General features: G+C 49.3%; 1 protein-coding gene and 1 long non-coding RNA gene across 12 annotated transcripts in view; both read right to left on the reverse strand.

The window, feature by feature from the left end:
• The window catches only part of LOC110512975 (protein MTSS 1), a 136,034-nt gene that overhangs the window by 85,131 nt on the left and 40,903 nt on the right, over positions 1-10,000 (reverse strand). The window lies entirely within an intron of this gene.
• LOC118937345 lies at positions 2,583-5,593 on the reverse strand. The gene is made up of 2 exons (XR_005034619.1): positions 5,450-5,593; positions 2,583-5,094 (listed from the first exon to the last, which is right to left on the reverse strand). It is a non-coding gene; the product is annotated as an uncharacterized LOC118937345 (long non-coding RNA).

Here is a 10,000-nt window from a genome sequence, read left to right on the forward strand (position 1 = left end):
GGCAGGCAGAGTCTGGCTACTTACTGCAGGGCAATGACTGCTGTCAGCTTCCCCTCTCTAGGGCTCTTCAATGAGACAGACAGGCAGCCTCTCTCTGTCACATGACGTCAGGAGACAGACAGGCAGCCTCTCTCTGTCACATGACGTCAGGAGACAGACAGGCAGCCTCTCTCTGTCACATGACGTCAGGAGACAGACAGGCAGCCTCTCTCTGTCACATGACAGCTGTCTCTTCAACATCAAGCCTGCTACTCTTATTCATTCTTAAGTAATGTTACGGGGCTGAAAATGAGTCCGACTGCACCCAGCTACAAAGGCTGACAGCAACACCTTTAAATGACCATCACACAAAACAGCAGTGTTTGATATGATGATGATGATGGCTAAGCATTAATATGAATGGGGGACAATCCTCATCGACTGCCTTGCCTTCACTGCAGCACACACACACACACACACACACACAGAGAGAGATAAATGACCGTATGAATTCTGCCCGGATACAGATGATGCAGATGCTGCCATCATTTGAGACGAGCGGGTGGATAATATGTAGGTCAGAGAGAGGGTTTCTCTCCTCCAGCCTGATGTCATTTCACCCATTGACTTGACTGGCAGATGTACTACCCCACCACTGTACTGTCAACCGTGTGGAAGACAGTCCAATTATCACATCGACCAATCCAGGGGTTGGAAATACGGACATTTCAACCCCCCACCCCCCCCTGTACATTCTGGGGATTTTATCATACGATCAGCTCATCATTCTTCCTCAGTTCATTCAAAGCTGTCCAGACGGGCTAGAAGTGACAGTTTGACAGTTTCAATCACATTCACTCTGGACTTCAGGCCAAACAGCCTGTTGAGAATGAACCTTTATTAGACCTTGAACCGCTAGGGTTCCCAGAGTGGCACAGCGGTCTAAGACACTGCATCTCAGTGCAAGAGGCATCACTACAGTCCCTGGTTCAAATCCAGGCTGTATCACATCCGGCCCCGTGACTGGGAGTCCCATAGGGCGGCGTACAATTGGCCCAGCGTCGTCCGGGTTTGGCCGGGGTAGGCCGTCATTGTAAATAGGAATTTGTTCTTTACTGACTAGTTAAATAAAGGTTACATTTAAACAATTCAATTCAAATTAGGGCCTGAATTACGTGGAGGATTCGTGAAGGCAGGAATCAGGATAAGTGGAGGTCTAGCCGACATTTCAAGGGTAGTAAAATCTTGAAGTCCAACTACCTCCAAAGAAATAAATCAGCATTTAACCATGCTTATCTCCTCATTCCATCCATGTCAGGGTAGTAGAACCAAGTACAGTCCTGACTGACCTGAGAGAACAACTACGGGCCATTCCATCCATGTCAGGGTAGTAGAACCAGGTACAGTCCTGACTGACCTGAGATAACAACTACGGGCCATTCCATCCATGTCAGGGTAGTAGAATCAGAACCAGGTACAGTCCTGACTGACCTGAGAGAACAACTACGGGCCATTCCATCCATGTCAGGGTAGTAGAATCAGAACCAGGTAAAGTCCTGACTGACCTGAGAGAACAACTACGGGCCATTCCATCCATGTCAGGGTAGTGGAACCAGGTACAGTCCTGACTGACCTGAGATAACAACTACGGGCCATTCCATCCATGTCACGGTAGTAGAACCAGGTACAGTCCTGACTGACGCATGAGCAGATATCACCTGAGATAACAACTACTACTGTCTGCCTCCTGCCTGCCTGGAGTTAGATAAATACTGCAGGAGATAAGAATGATTGGCAGACAAGAGGAGGAGAGAGAGAGAGAGGAGAGAGAGAGAGAGTGGGACAAAGAGAGAGAAAGAGAGAGGAGAGAGTGGGACAAAGAGAGAGAGAGAGAGAGAGAGAGAGAGAGAGAGAGAGTGGGACAAAGAGAGAGAGAGAGAGAGAGAGAGGAGAGAGTGGGACAAAGAGAGAGAGAGAGAGAGAGAGAGAGAGAGAGAGTGGGACAAAGAGAGAGAGAGAGAGAGAGAGGAGAGAGTGGGACAAAGAGAGAGAGAGAGAGAGAGAGAGAGAGAGAGAGAGAGAGAGAGTGGGACAAAGAGAGAGAGAGAGAGAGAGAGAGAGAGAGAGAGAGAGAGAGAGAGTGGGACAAAGAGAGAGAGAGAGAGAGAGAGAGTGGGACAAAGAGAGAGAGAGAGAGAGTGGGACAAAGAGAGAGAAAGTGAGTCTACTCGGTGACATACTGGATACTATACATTTATTTTTTTCTGTCTGTGTTAGTGGATCAGGATCCCTGTCCCCAAGGTGGTCAACCAGCCCAGATAACAGGCCTCATCTCTCTGTGTTAGTGGATCAGGATCCCTGTCCCCAAGGTGGTCAACCAGCCCAGATAACAGGCCTCATCTGTCTGTGTTAGTGGATCAGGATCCCTGTCCCCAAGGTGGTCAACCAGCCCAGATAACAGGCCTCATCTGTCTGTGTTAGTGGATCAGTAGCCCTGTCCCCAAGGTGGTCAACCAGCCCAGATAACAGGCCTCATCTGTCTGTGTTAGTGGATCAGTAGCCCTGTCCCCAAGGTGGTCAACCAGCCCAGATAACAGGCCTCATCTGTCTGTGTTAGTGGATCAGGATCCCTGTCCCCAAGGTGGTCAACCAGCCCAGATAACAGGCCTCATCTGTCTGTGTTAGTGGATCAGGATCCCTGTCCCCAAGGTGGTCAACCAGTCCAGATAACAGACCTCATCTGTCTGTGTTAGTGGATCAGGATCCCTGTCCCCAAGGTGGTCAACCAGCCCAGATAACAGGCCTCATCTGTCTGTGTTAGTGGATCAGGATCCCTGTCCCCAAGGTGGTCAACCAGCCCAGATAACAGGCCTCATCTGTCTGTGTTAGTGGATCAGTAGCCCTGTCCCCAAGGTGGTCAACCAGCCCAGATAACAGGCCTCATCTGTCTGTGTTAGTGGATCAGTAGCCCTGTCCCCAAGGTGGTCAACCAGCCCAGATAACAGGCCTCATCTGTCTGTGTTAGTGGATCAGGATCCCTGTCCCCAAGGTGGTCAACCAGCCCAGATAACAGGCCTCATCTGTCTGTGTTAGTGGATCAGTAGCCCTGTCCCCAAGGTGGTCAACCAGCCCAGATAACAGGCCTCATCTGTCTGTGTTAGTGGATCAGGATCCCTGTCCCCAAGGTGGTCAACCAGCCCAGATAACAGGCCTCATCTGTCTGTGTTAGTGGATCAGGATCCCTGTCCCCAAGGTGGTCAACCAGCCCAGATAACAGGCCTCATCTGTCTGTGTTAGTGGATCAGGATCCCTGTCCCCAAGGTGGTCAACCAGCCCAGATAACAGACCTCATCTGTCTGTGTTAGTGGATCAGGATCCCTGTCCCCAAGGTGGTCAACCAGCCCAGATAACAGACCTCATCTGTCTGTGTTATTGGATCAGGATCGCTGTCCCCAAGGTGGTCAACCAGCCCAGATAACAGGCCTCATCTGTCTGTGTTAGTGGATCAGGATCCCTGTCCCCAAGGTGGTCAACCAGCCCAGATAACAGACCTCATCTGTCTGTGTTATTGGATCAGGATCCCTGTCCCCAAGGTGGTCAACCAGCCCAGATAACAGGCCTCATCTGTCTGTGTTAGTGGATCAGGATCCCTGTCCCCAAGGTGGTCAACCAGCCCAGATAACAGGCCTCATCTGTCTGTGTTAGTGGATCAGGATCCCTGTCCCCAAGGTGGTCAACCAGCCCAGATAACAGGCCTCATCTGTCTGTGTTAGTGGATCAGGATCCCTGTCCCCAAGGTGGTCAACCAGCCCAGATAACAGGCCTCATCTGTCTGTGTTAGTGGATCAGGAGCCCTGTCCCCAAGGTGGTCAACCAGCCCAGATAACAGGCCTCATCTGTCTGTGTTAGTGGATCAGGATCCCTGTCCCCAAGGTGGTCAACCAGCCCAGATAACAGGCCTCATCTGTCTGTGTTAGTGGATCAGGATCCCTGTCCTCAAGGTGGTCAACCAGCCCAGATAACAGGCCTCATCTGTCTGTGTTAGTGGATCAGGATCCCTGTCCTCAAGGTGGTCAACCAGCCCAGATAACAGACCTCATCTGTCTGTGTTAGTGGATCAGGATCCCTGTCCTCAAGGTGGTCAACCAGTCCAGATAACAGACCTCCTCTGTCTGTGTTAGTGGATCAGGAGCCCTGTCCCCAAGGTGGTCAACCAGCCCAGATAACAGGCCTCATCTGTCTGTGTTAGTGGATCAGGATCCCTGTCCTCAAGGTGGTCAACCAGCCCAGATAACAGGCCTCATCTGTCTGTGTTAGTGGATCAGGATCCCTGTCCCCAAGGTGGTCAACCAGCCCAGATAACAGACCTCATCTGTCTGTGTTATTGGATCAGGATCCCTGTCCCCAAGGTGGTCAACCAGCCCAGATAACAGGCCTCATCTGTCTGTGTTATTGGATCAGGAGCCCTGTCCCCAAGGTGGTCAACCAGCCCAGATAACAGACCTCATCTGTCTGTGTTAGTGGATCAGGATCCCTGTCCCCAAGGTGGTCAACCAGCCCAGATAACAGGCCTCATCTGTCTGTGTTATTGGATCAGGATCCCTGTCCCCAAGGTGGTCAACCAGCCCAGATAACAGGCCTCATCTGTCTGTGTTAGTGGATCAGGATCCCTGTCCCCAAGGTGGTCAACCAGCCCAGATAACAGACCTCATCTGTCTGTGTTATTGGATCAGGATCCCTGTCCCCAAGGTGGTCAACCAGCCCAGATAACAGGCCTCATCTGTCTGTGTTATTGGATCAGGATCCCTGTCCCCAAGGCGGTCAACCAGCCCAGATAACAGGCCTCATCTGTCTGTGTTAGTGGATCAGGAGCCCTGTCCCCAAGGTGGTCAACCAGCCCAGATAACAGACCTCATCTGTCTGTGTTATTGGATCAGGATCCCTGTCCCCAAGGTGGTCAACCAGCCCAGATAACAGGCCTCATCTGTCTGTGTTAGTGGATCAGGATCCCTGTCCCCAAGGTGGTCAACCAGCCCAGATAACAGGCCTCATCTGTCTGTGTTAGTGGATCAGGAGCCCTGTCCCCAAGGTGGTCAACCAGCCCAGATAACAGACCTCATCTGTCTGTGTTATTGGATCAGGATCCCTGTCCCCAAGGTGGTCAACCAGCCCAGATAACAGGCCTCATCTGTCTGTGTTAGGGGATCAGGAGCCCTGTCCCCAAGGTGGTCAACCAGCCCAGATAACAGGCCTCATCTGTCTGTGTTAGGGGATCAGGATCCCTGTCCCCAAGGTGGTCAACCAGCCCAGATAACAGGCCTCATCTGTCTGTGTTAGTGGATCAGGAGCCCTGTCCCCAAGGTGGTCAACCAGCCCAGATAACAGGCCTCATCTGTCTGTGTTAGTGGATCAGGAGCCACGGTTCAGGTAGTGTCTGTGGAGTAGGTCTACCGTGAACCAGATAACAGACCTCCTCTGTCTGTCTTAGTGGATCAGGAGCCACGGTTCAGGTAGTGTCTGTGGAGTAGGTCTACCGTGAACCAGATAACAGACCTCCTGTCTGTCTGTCTTAGTGGATCAGGAGCCACGGTTCAGGTAGTGTCTGTGGAGTAGGTCTACCGTGAACCAGATAACAGACCTCCTGTCTGTCTGTGTTAGGGGATCAGGAGCCACGGTTCAGGTAGTGTCTGTGGAGTAGGTCTACCGTGAACCAGATAACAGACCTCCTGTCTGTCTGTCTTAGTGGATCAGGAGCCACGGTTCAGGTAGTGTCTGTGGAGTAGTTCTACCGTGAACCAGATAACAGACCTCATCTGTCTGTCTTAGTGGATCAGGAGCCACGGTTCAGGTAGTGTCTGTGGAGTAGGTCTACCGTGAACCAGATAACAGGCCTCCTGTCTGTCTGTGTTAGGGGATCAGGAGCCACGGTTCAGGTAGTGTCTGTGGAGTAGGTCAACCAGCCCAGATAACAGACCTCCTGTCTGTCTGTCTTAGTGGATCAGGAGCCACGGTTCAGGTAGTGTCTGTGTAGTAGGTCTACCGTGAACCAGATAACAGGCCTCCTGTCTGTCTGTCTTAGTGGATCAGGAGCCACGGTTCAGGTAGTGTCTGTGGAGTAGGTCTACCGTGAACCAGATAACAGACCTCCTGTCTGTCTGTCTTAGTGGATCAGGAGCCACGGTTCAGGTAGTGTCTGTGGAGTAGGTCTACCGTGAACCAGATAACAGACCTCCTGTCTGTCTGTCTTAGTGGATCAGGAGCCACGGTTCAGGTAGTGTCTGTGGAGTAGGTCAACCAGCCCAGATAACAGACCTCCTGTCTGTCTGTCTTAGTGGATCAGGAGCCACGGTTCAGGTAGTGTCTGTGGAGTAGGTCAACCAGCCCAGATAACAGAACTCCTGTCTGTCTGTCTTAGTGGATCAGGAGCCACGGTTCAGGTAATGTCTGTGGAGTAGGTCTACCGTGAACCAGATGACCAAGTGTTACCGGTAACCGGTCTGGCCCTCAAGGCATGAGGGACGTCAACAGATTAGATCACCACAGATAACCCCTAACCCCAGGAAGTCAGTTGGTCTGCCGGTGTTGAAAGTGCAGCCAAGCTGTGGTACACACACACACACACACACACACACACACACACACACACACACACAGAGACACAGACACAGACACACGACACACACACAGACACACACACACGACACAGACACACACACACACACACACACACACACACACACACACACACACACACACACACACACACACACACACAGAGACACAGACACAGACACACGACACACACACAGACACACACACACGACACAGACACACGACACAGACACACACACACACACACACACACACACACACACACACACACAGACACACACACACACTAAACCCTTCACATTCACAACTCTAGATAGAGGAGGATAAAACCACACAGGGAAATGGAATCATGATGCTGGTCACATATTGGAATGGCTTTATGTTCAGGGATTTTTCTACCATTGAAATCCTAAGCATTTTTGGGGGAAAAACACTTTCAGTGTAAACTTAAACAACTAAAACGAGATATAAAGTATGTAGAAAAGATAATGGAGTTATATATTTAAAAAATATACAAAAAATCTTTGAGAAATAACAATCACCAAAATAAAAGCTAGTCAGGGAGAATTGAAAATTGCAAAAACAATGTTTTAGCAGTGTTGATTTTGTTGTTATGTTTGAGCAAAAGAACACAGAATTAGCCATTTTCAAAATGTATAAAGATGCAGGAAACTAGCTTTAGAACGACAACATTTTCTCTCAACTCCATGGAGAAACGTGTAGAATTGCAGCGCCAGGACGAGGGCCTCTAGAATGTTCTCTACAGCGCCAGGACGAGGGCCTCTAGAATGTTCTCTACAGCCCCAGGACGAGGGCCTCTAGAATGTTCTCTACAGCCCCAGGACGAGGGCCTCTAGAATGTTCTCTACAGCCCCAGGACGAGGGCCTCTAGAATGTTCTCTACAGCCCCAGGACGAGGGCCTCTAGAATGTTCTCTACAGCTCCAAGACGAGGGCCTCTAGAATGTTCTCTACAGCTCCAAGACGAGGGCCTCTAGAATGTTCTCTACAGAGCGAGGACGAGGGCCTCTAGAATGTTCTCTACAGCTCCAAGACGAGGGCCTCTAGAATGTTCTCTACAGCGCCAGGACGAGGGCCTCTAGAATGTTCTCTACAAACTAGCCACACCGACCGTGCCCATCGTCACGCCAACCACCTCAGCCCCGGTTTCACCCGGAGAAAAGCCTGACGTTACAGTAATCTAATCAACCGTGCCTTTCAGACAGATCTTGATCAATAATCTATTCTCAGTCAGAGCAGACAGGAGACACTGCTGTAAAATGTTCTATTCAGAGAATGTCCGATACCAACCGAATGCTTGTTCTTATCTAAAAAGACACCAAAGGAAAATATAATAAAAACATTGTTCCAAGTAGGAGAATGGCCGGAAAACTAGATTTAGCCGTATATACCAGTATTGATACCTGGACTGTTTGGGGTTTGTACTTCATGTAATATAAATGCAATAACGGAGTGATTAAACTGAACAAATTATGGCAATCATCCGTTCTTACTGACAATCATCCGTTCTTACTGACAATCATCCGTTCTTACTGGCAATCATCCGTTCTTACTGGCAATCATCCGTTCTTACTGGCAATCATCCGTTCTTACTGACAATCATCCGTTCTTACTGGCAATCATCCGTTCTTACTGGCAATCATCCGTTCTTACTGACAATCATCCGTTCTTACTGGCAATCATCCGTTCTTACTGGCAATCATCCGTTCTTACTGACAATCATCCGTTCTTACTGGCAATCATCCGTTCTTACTGACAATCATCCGTTCTTACTGGCAATCATCCGTTCTTACTGGCAATCATCCGTTCTTACTGGCAATCATCCGTTCTTACTGGCAATCATCCGTTCTTACTGGCAATCATCCGTTCTTACTGACAATCATCCGTTCTTACTGGCAATCATCCGTTCTTACTGGCAATCATCCGTTCTTACTGGCAATCATCCGTTCTTACTGACAATCATCCGTTCTTACTGGCAATCATCCGTTCTTACTGGCAATCATCCGTTCTTACTGACAATCATCCGTTCTTACTGGCAATCATCCGTTCTTACTGGCAATCATCCGTTCTTACTGACAATCATCCGTTCTTACTGGCAATCATCCGTTCTTACTGACAATCATCCGTTCTTACTGGCAATCATCCGTTCTTACTGACAATCATCCGTTCTTACTGACAATCATCCGTTCTTACTACCAGTCTGGGCTGCAGGTAGCCTAGTGGTTAAGAGTGTTGGGCCAATTACTGAAAGGTCACTGGTTCAAATCCCTTGAACTGACTAGGTGAAAAATCTGTCGATGTGCCCTTGAGCAAGGCACTTAACCCTAATTGTTCCTTTACGTGGATCTGGATAAGAGCGTCTACTAAATGACTAAACTGTAGTGAGAAAATGATAACAGTTAGAAACTGCTAATTTGCCACTGAATGCCCCAGCTCCAAGTGGACTGTGTCCCAAATACACCATGCCTGGATTACAGCAGGAACAAGATAGAACAGCCTATAGCCTCATTCTGTGTCAGGACAGGTTAGTTCCCAGTTTAACAGACATTTGGGGACAACCTGTCTGTTTAGTAGAAAACGTTGTTGACAATGTAGGGGTGGAAGGAGAAAGCACCGCCGGCCAATAAAAACACTGGGAAGAGAAGGGGGTGAAATCTGTGTTGTAAAATCAAATACTTAGCCAACATGTCCCAGTCCCAAATGGCACCCTATACCCGTTATAGTGCACTACTTTTGGTCAGTTAATGCACTACATAGGGAATAGGGTGCCATTTTGGGTCCATGCAAACACATTTCCAGGAGAACTGTCTGATTTGTCTTAGCCAACACCAAGTCCAGCTCCCGTCCCACGCAACCAAACACGTCTCCACTTGTAAGTCCTCAGTCCTCTCTGACATTATCTCGACAGGCCTTCCCACAAACAAACCTCCCTGTTCTGCACAACACCACACTGCGGAACCAGGTTGTGTGTGTCTGTGTCCTAAATGTGCTCGTTTCCCCCTCCTCATCGTCCTGGGAACAGGATCAGAAGCTGTTATCACACTTTACTACCATCATTACAGACAAGGATGTACCAGTATTGACAGGCCTGTCACTGGTCTGTTAGAGACAGAGATGTACCAGTATTGACAGGCCTGTCACTGGTCTGTTAGAGACAGAGATGTACCAGTATTGACAGGCCTGTCACTGGTCTGTTAGAGACAGAGATGTACCAGTATTGACAGGCATGTCACTGGTCTGTTACTGTTAGAGACAGAGATGTACCAGTATTGACAGGCCTGTCACTGGTCTGTTACTGTTAGAGACAGAGATGTACCAGTATTGACAGGCCTGTCACTGGTCTGGTAGAGACAGAGATGTACCAGTATTGACAGGCCTGTCACTGGTCT

The sequence above is a fragment of the Oncorhynchus mykiss genome, chromosome 2 (assembly GCF_013265735.2).
Source record: "Oncorhynchus mykiss isolate Arlee chromosome 2, USDA_OmykA_1.1, whole genome shotgun sequence".
Taxonomy (NCBI): Eukaryota; Metazoa; Chordata; class Actinopteri; order Salmoniformes; family Salmonidae; genus Oncorhynchus; species Oncorhynchus mykiss.